Here is an 18,776-nt window from a genome sequence, read left to right as displayed (position 1 = left end):
AGTATGTATTTTCAACTAATGTTTGACTACAGAAGTGCTTATTCCCATAAAATGGCATTTTCTATTAAATTTAGACAGACTGGGGAACTCCCATGATGTGAAAGGATAACCATTATCTTTAATATAGAGAAAAAGAAAACAGGATTTCACTTTAGAAAAATTCACTAAGCTCTAAATTTATGTTTTATAAGTTTTTGTATATCTATGCTATACTTCAAAATCAGAATGTCTTAAATACTTAAAACCTGCAAAGTAAGTTGCAAAGGTCACATGTGTTTCTTCTGCCATCTCAAAATGCATAGTAAAGTTTAATCCTTTAGCTTTATAGTTAACTATGGTCTTTGCTTACTAAAGCAACATTACACCAATCTCCAAAATCAATTCCCCTACCTTCAGTTTCAAGCACAAAATTCTCACATTCAAAATGTCAACTTTTTGATGTAAAATCTTCAGAAAGATTCTAATCATTCATAGAAATACTGATGATGCTAGTAAAGCAATACTGTGTTTAAATGAAACCTAGAAATGTTTTCCTCAACCAGGAGTAAATTATCAAAGGGAATACAGTCAGCCTTCCATATCCACGGGTTTCACATTCACAGTTTCAACCAATCATGGATTCAAACAACCATGAATTCAACCAACCATGGATCAAAATTTCACAGATACAGAGGGCTGACTGTATTCACCATACTACACCATTTTATATGAGGGATTTGAGTGTCAGCATATTTTAGTATCTGTGCGGGTTCCTGGGACCAAACCTCCATGGATACTGAAGGTGAACTACATTGCTAGGTTACATCTGGCTCTGTAAATTTCTACTTTGATATTATCATATTAATAATTTACTAATAACAGAATCAAAATGGATTGTCAGATTCTATGACTTTGTAAACACATCACATAGGCATACAGCATGTAATTACAGTCTAACATATAGGTTGTACTTGTGTATCACCTTTAATAAAAGCACTTTTATTAGATCAGTTCTCAAGGTTTTCAAAGTACTTTAAGCTAAATACTACCTAGAATAGTTTTCAATCCTCTCATATTCAATATTCTTTTTATATAAATATTTAAAAAATCTGAAATGAAGTTATTAATTTACATACATATATATCCAATTTCAATATAAACCCATATAAGTCTCTTCAGAAAATGGTATTGGGAAAACTGGACAGCAGCATGTAAAACAATGAAGCTAGAACACTCCCTTACACCATATACAAAAATCAACTTAAAATGGATCAAAGACTTAAACATAAGACAAGATACAATAAACCTCCTAGAGGAAAACATAGACAAAACATTATCTGACATACATTTCAAAAATTTTCTCCTAGAAGAAATAAAAGCAAGAATAAACAAATGGGACCTAATGAAACTTACAAGCTTCTGCACAGCAAAGGAAACCAGAAGTAAAACAAGAAGACAACCTACGGAATGGGAGAAAATTTTTGCAAATGAAACCGACAAAGGCTTGATCTTCAGAATATATAAGCAGCTCATACAACTCAATAAGAAAAAAATAAACAACCCAATCCAAAAATGGGCAGAAGACCTAAACAAGCAATTCTCCAAGGAAGACATACAAATGATCAAAAGGCACATGAAAAAAAGCTCAATATCACTAATTATCAGAGAAATGCAAATCAAAACTACAATGAGGTATCACCTCACACCAGTCAGAATGGCCATCATTCAAAAATCCATAACTGACAAATGCTGGAGAGGCTGTGGAGAAAGGGGAACCCTCCTACACTGCTGGTGAGAATGCAGTTTGGTGCAGCCACTATGGAAAACAGTGTGGAGATTCCTCAAAAGACTAGGAATAGACTTATCATATGACCCAGGAATCCCACTCCTGGGCTTGTATCCAGAAGGAACCCTACTTCAGGATGACACCTGCACCCCAATGTTCACAGCAGCACTATTTACAATAGCCAAAACATGGAAACAGCCTAAATGTCCATCAACAGGTGACCGGATAAAGAAGATGTGGTATATTTATACAATGGAATACTACTCAGCCATAAAAACCAACAACATAATGCCATTTGCAGCAACATGGATGCTCCTGCAGAATGTCATTCTAAGTGAAGTAAGCCAAAAAGAGAAAGAAAAATACCATATGAGATCGCTCATATGTGGAATCTAAAAAACAAAAACAAAAACAAACAAACAAAAACAAAGCATAAATACAGGACAGAAATAGACTCATAGACAGAGAATACAGACTTGTGGTTGCCAGGGGGGTGGAGGGTGGGAAGGGATAGACTGGGATTTCAAAATTGTAGGATAAACAAGATTACACTATATAGCACAGGGAAATATACACAAAATGTTATGATAACTCACAGAGAAAAAAATGTGACAATGAGTGTGTATATGTCCATGAATGACTGAAAAATTGTGCTGAACACTGGAATTTGACACAACATTGTAAAATGATTAGAAATCAATAAAAAATGTTAAAAAATATAAACCCATATAATAGCCTAATAGTAATACAAAGGGGAAATAAAAGAAAATAATAATGTATATCTCAGTATATGAACACTTGGACATGACCATATCTCTGCATAATGATGTAGTCAGAGGTTTACATCTATACTTAGAATCACCATGGATATGACAACTAACTACAATTACAGACTAATCCAGGTGTGTTGTACTGATGAACAAATACCACAAAAGCCACTGGTGCCACAAATTTTCCAAATCTATACTTTCCAAATCTATATCCTCCAAAATTAATGTATTAAAATAATGTAAAAAATACTTTGTATTATATTTTTATATAATATAAAGTTCAGATCTAGGTTCAAATAATAAGACTTTTCACCTATATGACTAACTGGAGGGTAACGCCAAAGCTGTGTTGTACATGAAATATGTTTCTGTTGTACATGACTATCCTATGCATTGCAGGATGTTACATTAACCATTACATAATAGTAGCACCTCCTCCAATCACTACAGCAACAGCAAGTACAACAAAATCACCCCCACAAATATCATAAGCATCTTACAGGGGGCAGTTCACATTGTCCAGTTTCAGAACCACTGCTCTAGGACAATTCCTACTATTTCTCAAAGTAGTGAAAATGGGCACTCCACAATTTACCTAGACCTAATTGCAGTCTGTATTTAAAGTAGTGATGAACATAATTAACCACACATTTCTACTTGTCAATCAATGATGTTTCCTGAATTTGGCTGTGCTGTCTTTGGCTAATTCTTAAAGGGTAAAAGAAGCTCTAAGTCAAGAAAACTTCAGCCCCTTAACTGATCAGAGGAATCTAAGGCCAATATAACTAACTCTTAGTTTTCAAGACCCTTAGTAAACATACTGATGGGGTAGTCTAACCAAAACTACAGTGTAACTTGTAGCTCTTCAGGGCTTCATGCACAACACTTTAAAGGTAGATATTGAGAGGGGACATACTCACAAAATGTGCTGTGCTGTAATTAAAAATACAATGTCCTTTGTTTGACCTAAAACTCTGATACTGTTGCAAAACAAACAAGGCAGCAAACCGATAAATCTTTTATAAAGATATTCTGAAGAGAATTAAATTACTGCCATACCATTGAAAATAAAAAACATTCTAGTTCCTATTTCCCTTAGTCGCCCTTATTTTGTAGGGAGCATCTCATACAAGAGTCCAGCCTAAGAAGTAACTCAGAGTTTCAGGTTAGGAGACACTTTAGGAGTTACAGACCCTTCTCAGCTTAAAGATAAGGAAACTAAAGCCCAGAGAAATTAAGTAAATTATCTAGGAGACACAGAGGCAGAGCCTAAACCAAGGTTTTCTAAGCAATTAACATACTTTTAAATTATTTTTTCTCTCCTTTTTTCTTTTCTTTAAAGGATATGTTCTTTACAGGGTTACCCTAACATAGCAAGATCCTCAGTCTTGTATGGCTCTTCTATTTGAGCACAAGCAAATGATCAAAGGCTGAGGACAAGCATGAAACTACTATGAAAACTTTTCCAGGAAGCTATCAGAGGACACAGGAACTTCAGCAATGAAAATTAGCTCAGCTAAACCCTTAGACTGAAATTACAAACCCATATCCTGTCAATTGTTCATTGGCAGAAAGAGGAAAGGCTTTGAATGTTCTCAGCCTCCCTAGCAGTGTGCCAGCAGAACCACTGGATTTTACATCTTTAAGTCATGATAAGCAGAAATCAGTATAAACCTGTTATACAGATGAACAAGTAGTTCAGACAAAAACTTATTTGGAAAACCATGGAAGAAATTTTGAGAGTCTGAAAGGGAAATTCTTAAAAATGAAATGTGATAGTATTCACCAATTATTTCATTGCTATTATAAGACATAGCCAGAAGACAAGTTAATGTTCATAAAAGAACTGCAAGGGGCAGTGTACTTATCATGAACACTACATTTACTATCTCTGCCTTTAGGGTTCAATCACAGTAAGTGATGGGATTTGGATTTATCTGGGCTTCAGTCCTCACCCCCTACACTGGACCCGACTGTTCAAAGACATCAGCCTCATTTGTTGATTTGTTTACAATGAAGTATGCGTTATACTGAGCGCTGAAAAACTGAACAGTGTAGAACTTCATTTGTTAAAGATGATTATTTTATGTGAATCATTGTAATTCCATGTAAGAGACGCTCTAAAGTAATTCTACAAATTACTAAAGAGTAACTGCTAAAACATTACTACATACCTTATCATTTATACTGAAAAACATTTAAATTTATCCTCTTAAAATAGACAGTGGTCCTAGAACCAGCTTTTAGAAAATATCTGCAAATATGCACTGAACCTTGAAAACAAGGTAAGCCTACTAATCCGGTAATATACCTATTTAGAAGCTTGAATTCAGAAAAATTTTCATATACAAAGTAAAATATACAAATATGACAAACTTGCAAATAATCTAACTGCCCAAACATTAAGAAACAGACAATGATATACCCACTTGATAGCACAGTGAGCAGCCTTTTGAACTAGTGTTTGTCAAATGTGTATAATACGATGGAAATAAATGATACAGAAAGAGCAAAATATAAAACAGTACAAAAAGTATAATTAGAATTCTATTTACTGTAAAAGAGGAAAAAACCATGAGTACAATCTAATGCATGGAAATACAGGCTGGAAAACCAGAGGGTGGGAGGGGAAGGGAGTAGAAGGAGAGATAGATGAAGGTAGTCAAGAGGTACAAACTTCCAGTTATAACTTAAAAGTACTAGAGAGCTAATGTACAACATGATAAAAATAACCAGCACTACTATATGACACATATGAAAGTTAAGAGAGTAAATCTTAAGAGTTCTCATCACAAGGGAAAAAAAAACATTTTTTCTGTTTCTTGGGGGAAGGTATAGCTCAAGTGGTAGAGCGCATGCTTAGCACGCATGAGGTCCTGGGTTCAACCCTAGTACCTCCTCTAAAAATATCAATAATAATAATAATTAGAAAACCTAATTACCTCCCCCAGGGGAAAAAAAGAAAAATAAATAATTTGTTCTATTTCTTTAACGTTGTATCTATGTGAAATAATGGCTCTTCACTAAACCTAACGTGGTAATCATTCCATGATATATGTAAATCAAATCATTGTTGTACACCTTAAACAGCACTGTATGTCAAATATATCTCAATAAAACTGGAAGAAAAAAAGAAAGAAAGAAAGAAAGAAAGAAAGAAAGAAAGAAAGAAAGAAAGAAAGAAAGAAAGAAAGAAAGAAAGAAAGAAAGAAAGAAAGAAAGGCTGGAAGGAAATACATTAACATAGTTCAAAAGTATAAATAAACATTTCCTTTTTTCAATGTTTCATTAATGAGAGCATACAGATTATACACTTTTCTTTTAAGTTCTATTATTCAGGACACTTATAATAGTCCAAAGGAAGAACTTAAGTTAGAGCTAGGCTATCTAGTCTTAATATGTCTGTGTTCATCAGTATTTCTAAACTACACATTTTTATTCTTATTATTTAATGTTAGTATAAATAGAATACATTTACAAATACTTAATATGCCTCTGTAAAAGAAGTTTATTTATTATAAGCCAGATTTATTTCCACCTCTTTGAATGCAGAACAATTTTTTAAAAACACACTTAATACATCAAAATGGCTTCTGTGGCTAACCTAGACATTGACAAGAATAATTCCTTTTTTGCTTAAGCAATTTTTCTCTTTTAAAATTTTTCCCAAAAAACAATCTATAATGCACAAAAACCTGGTACCCATCACAGTAAATACCCTGAAGAGGGAAAAAAAGCATATATCTAAAATTAAAGTGGTACAAATTTAAATAAAATATATATTATTACTAAAGTTTCCCCTCCAAAAAAAAAAAACAAATTACTCTCCTAAGGTATTAAAAGACATAGCTCCACAAGATGGAGCTCCTGCAGGTCCTGAAGCACGGGCTGCAGCAGGTCAGCAGCCACGGCGGCCTCCGCGGCTACCTACGGATTTTATTCAGGGCAAATGATGTGAGGGTTGGTACATTAGTGGGGGAAGACAAATATGGAAACAAATACTATGAAGACAACAAGCAGTTTTTTGGCTGTCACCGATGGGTTATATATACCACTGAAATGAATGGCAAAAACACATTCTGGGATGTGGACGGAAGCATGGTGCCCCCTGAATGGCATCGTTGGCTTCACTGCATGACTGATGATCCTCCGACAACAAAACTACCTATTGCTCGTAAATTCATTTGGACAAACCATAAATTCAATGTGACTGGCACTCCACAACAATATGTACCTTATTCCACCACTAGAAAGAAGATTCAGGAGTGGGTCCCACCTTCAACACCTTACAAATAAAGACAATTAAAAACATTTTAAACATGTAAAATGTGAGGCTTGCCATGTAATTGTACTTTTACTGCTTAGTATTAACGTCATTAAAATTGTTTGATTAAAAAAAAAGACATAGTTTCAAAGTATAAATTTTATATTATCACTCTATCATTCTCTTTAGTATAAGGTTCATCAATATTGGACCAGATCCACAGAGGTTTTATTATTGAAATACTAAATGGTCCTTTTTATAATATGGTTTCACCTACATGTTTTTTCATACAGCTTGGATTTTATATCCTTGGATAACTTACTTAAGCTGACATTCAGTTCCCTAATTTACGAATAAGAATAGTAACATCCACTTTGCAGAGTTACTTTAAGGATTAAATAAAATAGCACAGAAAAAGCACCCTTCATAGCACTTGACATTAAAAAAAAAGTACTCAATAATTGATGACTAAATATTAATTTACAATAAACCCTTTTCTTTCCAACAAAAGGGACAGCCATGCCTCCTATTCACAGCATACAATCAACAGCCTTGTTTGCTTCATGTGAAAGGAATTAGAGCAATGCTTCTTAAAAGGTGGTCTCTAATGACTTACAGGTGGTTTACTCACATGCATTTCCAAGATTAATTACAATTTTTACAGAAATCCCACAGGGCTGTGTTGTTCAGTTTTTCCCTTGGGTAACAGTTAATGGGAAGCTTCCAAATCTTAGCAAATACACTTTTACTTCATTTCTGCTATAGCATTACTTTTGTTAAATATTTATTGTTACTATTATCCTGCATCATTCATTTTAGTATCAGCAGCTCAAAACCAATTCAAAGAGATCAAAATTAGAGGGGCAAAATGCAAAGTTACATACCTTACAGCAAAACAAATACAATTTTCACAACTGCAAAAAAGGTTCCAATAATGTTAATGACAATACAAAAGAGAGAAAGTATAATGAGCTACTACAAAATTCCTTCATCAAACTACACACTGGGCATTGAGTAATATCAATGGCATACAACATGGCAGAGCAACTCCTACCTCGTGTGTATATTAGCAGAAGTTTTGCTTTATGAAGGTCAAAATCCCTAGAGTGTCTATCAGGGTTCCTGAAGGAGACGGGTTCAATGACCTTTTATGTTTATTTATGAATGAAAAGCCATGGGACCAGAGAAATAATTTTTCCACTTAGCTTGTTATTTTTGTGAGCCATGATATAGAGTCAAAAGTGGCTGCTATATGTATTGCTCATGGAATTTAAGTTACCAACACAACATCCCTGTGTCGGTCTTTACTTGTAGTCAATGCATTCACAAGTGATCTAACTATATAACAGCATCTTTAACTTTGGTCTACTACATTTGGACTTGAGTGCTTACATATTTTTTAGCAGGAAAAACTGCACACCACTTTTTATCACAATGACCTTCCCTCATAGTATAGTTAAAGCATTATGTTTTTCTTATGTGTGTAGGTAGATTATATTACCTATTAATTTCTTTTCAATATACTAAAACAAGTATTATAAAATATACTACAAAAAGGGGGTTTGGGTATAACAGGGTTTAGAATCTTTGTTATAAACTATTTTAAGTTTCTTTATATACAGTCAAAGTTCTTAGAAAGGTACTTTCAAGAAAGGTTTTACCAATTAGAATTCCCATTATATTAATGGATGTATACAGTTTCTGTTAACAGGACTGTAATAAAGCTTTTAAATCTTAGTCAATTATCTAAAGATATCTGAGTTAATTTGCATTTATCTGATTATTTGTAAAATCAAAAAATTTTTATATTTACTAGAATCCATATTTCTGGATGTGTTTGATCATACTAATGTAATTTATAAGTTAGAGGTCATTTCCCTTAAACATTAATAGTCTTTCTGCATTTCATAGTGAATGATATCGCATGAAAATATTAGAATTCTGAGATGTAATTTTATTGCCTTGTTTCTTGCTTACCTTAGGTTTTGAAACTTTTAATGTGTTAAAGTATACTATCCAAATCAATCGAATACTTTGGAATCTTATAGAATATCTGCTTTGAGAATAATTCTTGTGATAAAATATAGCACTTAAATCTCTAAAAGACACCTCATAATAAAATCCTGTTTTCTAAGGGAAAAAAACTCCAAATACATTTAATCCCAAATACTCATCTGAAGTATATTTAAATTAAACTACAGTTTATCAGATAATGTAATGCCCTAAGTGGACTTCACAGAATGCAGAATATCTATCATCATGTTACAAATTTAGAAATTATATTTTTCCATTTTAATTGTATTGCTGTTATTTTTTCCTTTAAAAAATTCCATTCACAGCACACTCTGTGCACTAACATAATATATTTAGTATTCAAATAAAAGATATTCAGTTTTTTAAATAAATTAAATTAACTATTGTCACCCACTGTCCATTTTGGAGTATCGGTGCTTTTCATTTCTAATTGGTATGGTATTTTTCTCTATCGAGGATTTTTACGTGGTAAGGATTCAGGCCTCACCAAAGTCAGTAACAGTCAAGGCTAATTCCAGAGGACTGTCCAGAGGTCTGTCCATGGTCTGAGAATTACAATCTTGAAGATCACACAGAGCAGCAGAATCTTAGCAGTAGTCTATGCTTTAGGACAGGTTTTGAAATGCAATAAATCTCAAAATACATGGGAAACACCAAACCACAGAGTGTTCTTCAATTCATATTTTTACTCTACCCTTTTCTTGCTCCTTCCACTGATAATTACTGAACAAATAGTAAGGTTTGAAACAAGCAATATAAATTAGCACTGTTTACTTAAAAAGCTTTAGAGAATTTTAAATAACTCCCACATTCCCAACAACTTTTTAAGAAGTCATTATTGTCAGGAAAAAAATATAAATAGAAACTTAGATACATAATCCACAATGGTACACCAATGGGGAGTGGGGACAGGGGACATTACAGGTATTATTTCTTCAGACCAAATGGGCTAATGAAAAAACTTAATCCAGCAGATTCCTAGGCCTAAAGAATGTTAATAATCTTCCTACAAAGATTATAAAATTTAAGTTACATCACCCCATTATTCCAAAATATGGTATACTGCTAGCCTCTTCAGAATACTCAATTTAAAACTATTTAAATGGTTTTGATTCAAATATTTAATTTTTTATTAAAAATACTAATTAATTTTTTAGTGTTCTAGTTTTCAGTCTGCCCTCCTCTATTCTAAATGTTCAATTATGCTTATCAACAAGAAAGAAGTAATAAATTATTCTAATTTGATATATATTATGAAGAAACATATATTTTATCCCTACAATGTTGTCCCTTCACACTGTCCCTTCTCTTCAGCTTCCAAACAAACAGTATTTGGGAACTAACTGTCAAACCAATTTCAGTCACTGGTAGACCAGTACCACATTTTAGTGTAAATGTGATTATCTCCCTAAATATATCAATTTAATAGGACAAAGACCTGCTACCAACATCCAGTACAAAATACGCAGACCCTCTCTAGCCATTGAAGTCACAGCTGAGAGAATTCTCCTACATGATGGGCAAGTACTTTCTATTTTAAAATATTTTTCTCATTTAAAATAATATATAAACAAAAAAGTACCCAATGAGTTACTATAAAGCAAACCACCATCCAGGTCAAGAATTAGAAGGAATGCTGCCAGCATCTCAGTGTCTCCTTGGATGTTCCTTCTGGATAGCAACCCCTTCCCCCATCTCTCAGCACAACCATGACTTCCGTGCTAAGCGTTTCTTTGCATTTTAATCATTTTAGGTAATAGTACAAAAGTGAAACAAATAATTCTGGCTTATTAGATACACTTTGGTACCTCTCATGGGATACACATTTTAGACAAAAGTTTCATAGTCTAGACAACTGCTTCTGTTTCTCAATCCAGCAGTAATGGATCCAACAGACTGACTAGGGTGGATTTTTCTTTTTCCTTTTTTGAATGACAACAAATCTTCATCTGAGAAATGGTATTCAATCAATTCCGGTTCTTGTTTATAACAAGCGACATCAAATAATCAGAAATGACTGCAGAGCAAAGGGGACCCACACATAAGTGCTGTGAGGGTGAGTCATGAGCCAGATTGTACAAGTGTGTAGTGATGCTGGTGAGTAACTAACCAACAGCCCTCACATCTAGGAACTGAACCAGTGCCAGAAAGCCATCTGAATGGCAAACAGTAACACGAGAAGAATTTTAAATAGCTTACAGCTGTAGAAGAAGCACTACTCCAGGCTCTGAATCTTTTGGTTATTTCTGTCTGCCATCATTTTGAAAATAAGTTGTAATGCATAAAAATTAAAAGACAGTCCTAAAAAGCTAGCATTTCTCCCAAGCCATTTCAGGATATTACTCTTCTGCATACTGGTGTAAGTTCGGTCTATGCAAGTATTTGTTTGTCTGTTTTAAAACTTTTCCTTGGAGACCAGTTTTCCTCGTAAATTATCCAGCCATGAATGACAAAATGCTTCTGTGTGTAGCTTTTGTAGCCCCTTCACTACTGACAGTAAACAGAGAATACCAAAAAAAAAAAAAAAAAAAAAAAACCTAGAAAAAATAGAAGAGGTATCTGTCCCTGATGCCAACTTTTCTTTCACTGTCTATTCTCTAGAGAACACAGTATATCAGGCGAGACAGGCTGATAGTATCATCAGTGCAAAACCTCCATCAAGAGAGAAAGACAATAAAAATCACTGAAATTCAAGTTAATAAATATTTACTAAGTATTCATTCTGTGGAAGATGCCATATCACACACTTGATTGGGGGAGGAGAGGATTACAAAAATAAAACTAAGCCATTTCCAACCCAGTCCATACCAGACCACTGAGGTCTGCAGAGAAAGACAAATGAGAGGAGGTCTTCTGTTTCACTCAGACAGTGCTCCTTCTTAGACTGCAGGGGAGAATAAAACAAAGGTAGTGAAGGCTTACATGACTCAACCAGCAAAGAACCTTAAACACAAGAGATGAGGATGGAATACTGAAAGGGGGAAGTATGGAGTGTCTGCTTAAACTTCACAGAGGGTATGGAAAGTAGTATTACCTGGGGATCAGGAGGCCTCACCTGAAGTGTTAAGGTCGCACCACAGATTCACTGTCATGAAACCCCCTCACTGCCTCACTGCCCCAGCCTACAACCTGTGCACAACAGAGTAAGTATTGGGAGTTAATGTGGCTCAGAGTATAATAATTCATCACGAGTCACTATACTATGTCTAGGTTCCCAAAAAGTCTGAAATCTTCATCTATTTGTGCTTCAAACTTGGCTTTTGGATATTGTCCTGTATTTAATTTATAACACTACCCTATAGTTAATCTATTAACCACTTATTTTTTCCAAAATAGTCAAGACAGTATTATCTCAAAAACTGCATTTTTTTTTCTTGTGATGAGGACTTCTAACGTCTACACTCTTAACTTTCAAATGTACAATACAGTATTATTAACTAGTCACCATGCTGTAGCATTACAACTCCATAACTTTTTTATAACTGGAAGTTTTTGCTTTTTGATCCCCTTCACCCAGTTCGCCCACCCTCTACCATTCCCCTGCAGTCTGGCAATCAACAATCTGTTCTTCGTATCTATGAGTTTGGGGGTTTTGGTTATCTCTTTGATTGTTTGTTTGTTTGTTTGTTGTTCGTTCTAGATTTCGCATATAAGTGAGATCAAATGGTACTTGTCTTTCTCTGTCTGAATTATTTCATATAGCATATTGACCTCGAGGGCCATCCATCCACGTCGATGTGAAAGGAAAGACTTCCTTTTTTATAGCTAAATAACTTTCCATCATGTGTGTGTGTGTGTGTGTGTGTGTGTGTGTGTGTGTGTGTGTGTGTGTGTGTATAACAATTTATCTTTTCATCCATCGGTGGACATTCAGGTTGTCTCCATATCTTGTCTACTGTAAACAATGCTACAATGAACGGGGACTTAATATATCTTTTGGTGTTTTCACTTCCTTCAGATAAATATGCTGGATCCAGAAGTAAAAATGCTAGATCATATGATAGATCTATTTTTAACTTTTTGAGGAACCTCCAACTATATCTCACAGTGGCTGCACCAATTTACATTCCCACTAACAGTGCAAAGGAGGTGCCCTTTTCTCCACACACAACACTTATTTTCTGCATTTAGGGTTTTCTCCCATTCGGTAGGTTGCCTTTTCACTTGCTAACTCTTACAACACTTGCTTGTGAGATGCTCATTCTAAGAGCCATGTGTAGGTGTTCTGACCAACCCCAAATGACTGCCAGCACCAACAGCTAGACTTCTTAGTGACTAGGCCTTCACAACTCCAGCCCTCAGACTTTGAGATGCTCCATCTGAGGCTCAGGTATCATGAACTAGAGAAGCTGACTCTACTGTGCCTTATTCAAGTTTCTGACCACAGAGCAAAGGCATAACAAAATGTGTGTTTTACACCACTGAGTTTTGGGATGGTTTATTACAGCAATAGATAATTGGAGCATGATATATTAGGTTAAGAATATAAATTATACTACAGCCAAGAACTGATTCATTTGTTTCTTTAAAAAAAAAAATACACACACACACATACATTTCCCTAAATATATTTTTTCTCAAGGGCATTTCTGATAAAAACTTTTTCTATTCATATACAAATAGCTTCAGTATATATTAGTAAACAAGTTACCCTATGAAATTATAATCACTGAGACCAAAATTCTACTAAAATTGAAATGGAACTGAGAAATAAAAGCTAAAATTAAATTACCAGTGGTAACTACCATGCTAATGTCATTTCCCTCAAAAAAGGAGGTATATGTTCAATAAATTTTTAAACACATGTAAAAATGAAATTTCCATTACCCAACTTCGCTCTATCAAACTTACAAAAACTATCAAAACAATTTTCTTGAAATCATAACTGCTGAAACAGAGGTCAAATTTATGAATAAACTGATACAAGCTCTAGTCAGCTTCCTTAATTAGATGTTTATATGTAAAATTCTTATGTTTTCCAAAGAAAATGTAGAATATTTAAACAAGTTCTTAATTCAGTATTTCAAAACCAACTAATATATTTGTCTACAACTTGGCAGGAACACATAACCTCAGAATTATTTCACCTTCCATAATAAGCTTCCATTCACAATAAGACCATGATGAGGTTTGTACCTAGGACCTGGATAAAGTTATAGAGCTTTAAGTAGCCTGGCTGTGAAAACAAGGAATCTTAACAGTGATGAAAAGCAGCTTTATCACCTCATATTCCTTAAAAACTGCACTGGAAAAAGGTGAATGAAGACACAGTGAAAAACATTTTCCTTGTACCTTTTAAGGTGAATCACTAAGAAATAAGGATGTGTGTGTTATAAATCTTCTCAATATAGATCCTTTATTTTATACCTTAAGAACTAAGACCTACAGAAATAAGACGACTTTCCCAAGGCCACTGTGGCAGAGACCACTTTTCTCCTTCCACAGTTATGGGATTGTGGCTGTGTACTTGGCACACTAGATATTCCAACCTCCTGAACAGAAAGAATGATCATATACTAAGTTCTTTCCAGTGGAATGTTAAATGGAAATGACTTGTGCCACTTCAGGTGAGGGCTTTGAAGACAGCTGATGTGCCTCCTGTACCTCCTCTTTCCTCTTCTACTGGTCAAAAAGGATAAAAGAGTCATGCGATGAAAGAAACCACCTGAAAGAGAACCACCTACCAAAGAGGAACATTCACCTTGGACTATTTCATGAGTGAGAAATAAAAATCTATTGTGTCTGAGGCATTACTCATTTTCAGTCTGTTACAGGAATTTGGACTTCACTTCAAATACATAGTTTAGGTAGTTGCATGGCCATTATTAAAACTCATGCGTGAACACAAAAGACCCCAAACAGCCAAAACAATCTGCAGAAAGAACAAAGTTGGAAGTATCGTGCCCCTTTATTTCAAGTTACATATACTGCAAAGCTACGGTAATCAAAATAGTATGGACTAGCATAAAAACAGACACAGATCAAGGGAAAAGAACAGAAAACCCAGAAATGAACTCAAACTTATACAGTCAATTAATCTATGACAAAGGAAGAAAGGATATACAATGAGGAAAAGAAAGCCTCTTCAATAAATGGTGCTGGGAAAACTGAACAGCTACATGTAAAAGAATCAAACTGGACTACTTTCTCACACCATATACGAAAACAAACTCAAGATGGATTAAAGACTTAAATGTATGACCTGAAGCCATAAACTCCTACAAGAAAACATAAGTTGTGCACTCTTTGACATTGGTCTTAGCAATATTTTGAGGGGTACGTCTCCTCAGGCAAGGGAAATAAAAGCAAAAAAAAACAAGCAAGATACATCAAACTAAAAAAATTTTGCACAGTGAAGGAAACTATTAATGAAACAAAAAGGCAACCTACCAAATGGGAGAAGATACCAGAAACGATATATCCACTAAGGGGTTAACACCCAAAATACAAACTCATACAACTCAACATTTAAAAAAAAAAAAAAAGCCAACCAACCCAATCACAAAATGAGCAGAGAACCTGAATAGACATTTCTCCAAAGAAGACACACAGATGCAAACAGACACATGAAAAAATGCCCAAGATCGGTGATCATCAGGGAAATGCAAATCAAAACTAAGAGATACCACCCTGCACCTGTCAGAATGGCTATCATCAAACAAAAAAACAAATAACAAGTGTTGACCAAGATGTGAATTAGAGGGAACCCTCATGCACCGTTGGTAGGACTGGAAACTGGTGCAGCCATTATTGGAAAACAGTATGGAGATTCTGCAAAAGATTAAAAATAGAACTGTCATATGAGTTAGCAATTTCACTTTGAGGTATTTACCCAAAACAAAAACAAAAACATTAATTCAAAAAGATATATGTACTCCAATGTTCACTGCAGCATTATTTACAACAGCCAAGATATGGAAGCAACCTAAGTGTCCAATGATAAAAAAAAAAAATCAATAAAATAGAAGTGATGTCTGCATCTATAATGAAATATTACTCAGCCATGGGGGGATCCATTTTCGACAACACAGATGGATCTAGTAGGTACTACAGTAAGTAAAATAAGTCAGACAGAGAAAGACAAATACTTCATGGTCTCACATGCAGAATCTAAAAAAAAGAACAAAAACAAAATGAAAACAGACTCACAGACACAAAGAATAGGTGATTGCTAGAAGGGAGAGGGGTGGGCTGATAGACAAAAAAAGGGGGATTAAAAGGTACAAACCTCCAGTTATATAATAAATGACCATGGGCATGTAATATACAGCATAAGGGAATATGGTCAATAATACTTAGTAACTTTGTATGGGGACAGATGGTTACTAGAGTTATCCTGGTGATCATTTCATAATGTATGTATATGTCAAAACCTTAGGAAGTTCACTTGAAACTAACATAATATTGTACATCAATGTTTCAATTAAAAAAAAAAACCTAGCATATGCTCCCTCAGTTACAATCAGTCCAATGGTCTGTATTTTCCTTACCACCCTTCTCCAACCAAACAGAAAACAGAAATACAAACAGGAGTCAGGGAATAACACTGACGAGGCTACTGTTACGACTACCCAAATCATTCACTATTTAAACTCAACAGCTTTTATCCTTGTTTATCACTTTGCACAATGTGTTTTTTAATCTCCTAGCAGATACTGACTGGTATATATAAAACAGATAAACAAGTTTATACTTACTGTATAGCACAGGGAACTATATTTGATATCTTGTAGTGGCTTACGGTGAAAAAGAATATGAAAATGAATATATGTATATTCATGTATGACTGAAGCACAGGGCTGTACACCAGAAATTGACACAACATTGTAAACAGACTATACTTCAATTAAAAAAAAAAACCTCCTAGTAGAAATGGACATATTGACAGCTCTCTTTCTCCTCCTGTCTAGTCATCTGACTAAAATTACTGTATTTTTCATAAATAAGTGTAGAGACACAAAGTATGTGAATCTGAGGTGGATTAAGATAAGAGTGCTTTCCAAGGGGAGGGGGTACTTTAACACAGACTTGAAGGAAGAAAGAAAATTGGCTAGGCAAAGGGAGAAAGAACATATGCAAAGACCTAAGAAACCTTAAATACCTGAGGAATTCAAAGACTATCATTTGGAACACAGAGACAGAAAACAGAGGCGGAATGGTCATGGAGGGAGCTGGCCAAATCCGCATTCCGATAGGCCATATTAAGGTTATTGCTCTTGATGCAAAAAATAAGAGGAGGTTCAATGAAGAATGTTAATTAAACAAGTGAATAAAAACTGATCAACTAAACAATTTTTATAAATTGTGAGAAAATGAATATGCAAAGAACATGAACCCAATTTTAAAAATGGGTAAAATAATTAAACAAATTTCACAGAAACCCAAAATCCCATAAACATATGGTGGTGGGGGGTGGGAGTGGGGTTAAGTTGTTCAACCTCCTTAGTCACCAAGGAAATGAAAATTAAAACCACAGTGAGATAACATGTCAGAGATCACTGCTGGTGGGAGAATAAACTGATTCAAAGCTTCTTTCAAAGAATTTGGCATAAAAATTCCATTATCAGGTATATATCCTAGGAAAACTCTTATCTGAAGTTGTCACACGTACATGGGTAGTCAATATAAAAATTATCATAATATCCAAAAAAACACACAACCTAAATGTACATTAATAGAATGAATCAATAAATTGTATATTCTACAATATAGGAAATTAATAAAATACAGCTACACTCATCTGCATGAATGAACCTAACAATGTTAAGAGAAACAAATCAAAAAAGAATATGCACAATGTGATTCCATTTACTTAAACAGAAAGTCAAATATTGTTCAGATACAAACATAAGTGGCAAAGTTATAAAGAAAAGAAAACAACCGAAAATTCAGCGAAGTGTAGCCTGGGGAGAGAGAGAAAGATACGATAGAGGAAGGCACGTACAACTGGCCTGGCCGTTAATGCAGAGTTCATTTTTTATCATTCTTTAAATTATAAATTTAAGTTCTCATGTGTGGTCTTCTGCACAAATGCCAAATTTCACATTTTTTAACGGACTAACAGTGATAACATATATAAAGCCCCTCGGCAGCATCTGGCACAGAGAATCCATTTGATGGGAACCCATTCCTCATTTTACTGCACCTCTGATCTCAGTGTTGGAGATAATCAAACCCAAGCTCCAGACTTTTTCTGTAACCCACAGTTGCTTCTCTTCCAACACAGCACTATTCCCACCTAAGAATCCTGACCATCCTCATGCCCCTACTGTTTCTCCTTATAACCTTTGTCTTTACCTCTAGACTCTAGGAGGGAAGTGACATTAGCAGCTAAAGCAAGGAGTTGTGATCCTGCCAAACTATACTCCTGCCACCCTTGCTGAAATCTAGACAATGAGTTCCTCAATGCCAGGGACAGGCTCTTTCATCTTTGGGGTTCTGCACAGCACCTGATACAGAACCTCAGTAACTATTGGCCAAATGATGAATTAATAAACACATACATTACAGAGTTAAGCTACTAGCGGAAAATAAGATTAAAGTTTAAAATCAGGCAGGTGATTCCTCATGTTACCTAGGCCCCTTTACAGTTTTAAAGAAGCCTCTCTTGGCTGCTCAGGAACAACAGAAAGACAATTCCAAAGTCACCTGAAAATCTTGGCCCACAAAAATAGTAGCTCTATAGTCATCAGCTGTATATAATAATCTCCATTCATTAATAATTCTTGCAACTCTGAATAAAAAAGTTAGAGCCTTCTTCGAGGTAACATAAATGATTCTGTTTTGATTTTAACTATTATAAATTTTATTTTTAAAATTATAATTAAAATGTACTCTAGGGAATGGGTATCACTCAGTGGTAGAGTGAGTGCTTAGCATGCACAAGGTCCTGGGTTCAATTCCCAGTACCTCAGTTAAAATAAGTAAATAAATAAACCTAATC

The 18,776-nt window shown here is 34.6% G+C and overlaps 1 protein-coding gene and 1 pseudogene across 3 annotated transcripts in view; one reads left to right on the top strand and one right to left on the bottom strand.

The window, feature by feature from the left end:
* PIK3CB (phosphatidylinositol-4,5-bisphosphate 3-kinase catalytic subunit beta) overlaps positions 1–18,776 on the bottom strand; it is a 149,498-nt gene that overhangs the window by 86,216 nt on the left and 44,506 nt on the right. The window lies entirely within an intron of this gene.
* Positions 6,373–6,936, top strand: LOC105066868 (NADH dehydrogenase [ubiquinone] 1 alpha subcomplex subunit 12 pseudogene; annotated as a pseudogene).

Source organism: Camelus bactrianus, chromosome 1 (assembly GCF_048773025.1).
Source record: "Camelus bactrianus isolate YW-2024 breed Bactrian camel chromosome 1, ASM4877302v1, whole genome shotgun sequence".
NCBI classification, from domain to species: Eukaryota; Metazoa; Chordata; class Mammalia; order Artiodactyla; family Camelidae; genus Camelus; species Camelus bactrianus.
The sequence above is the reverse complement of the archived record's forward strand: the minus strand, read 5'-3'. Positions and strand labels throughout refer to the sequence as shown.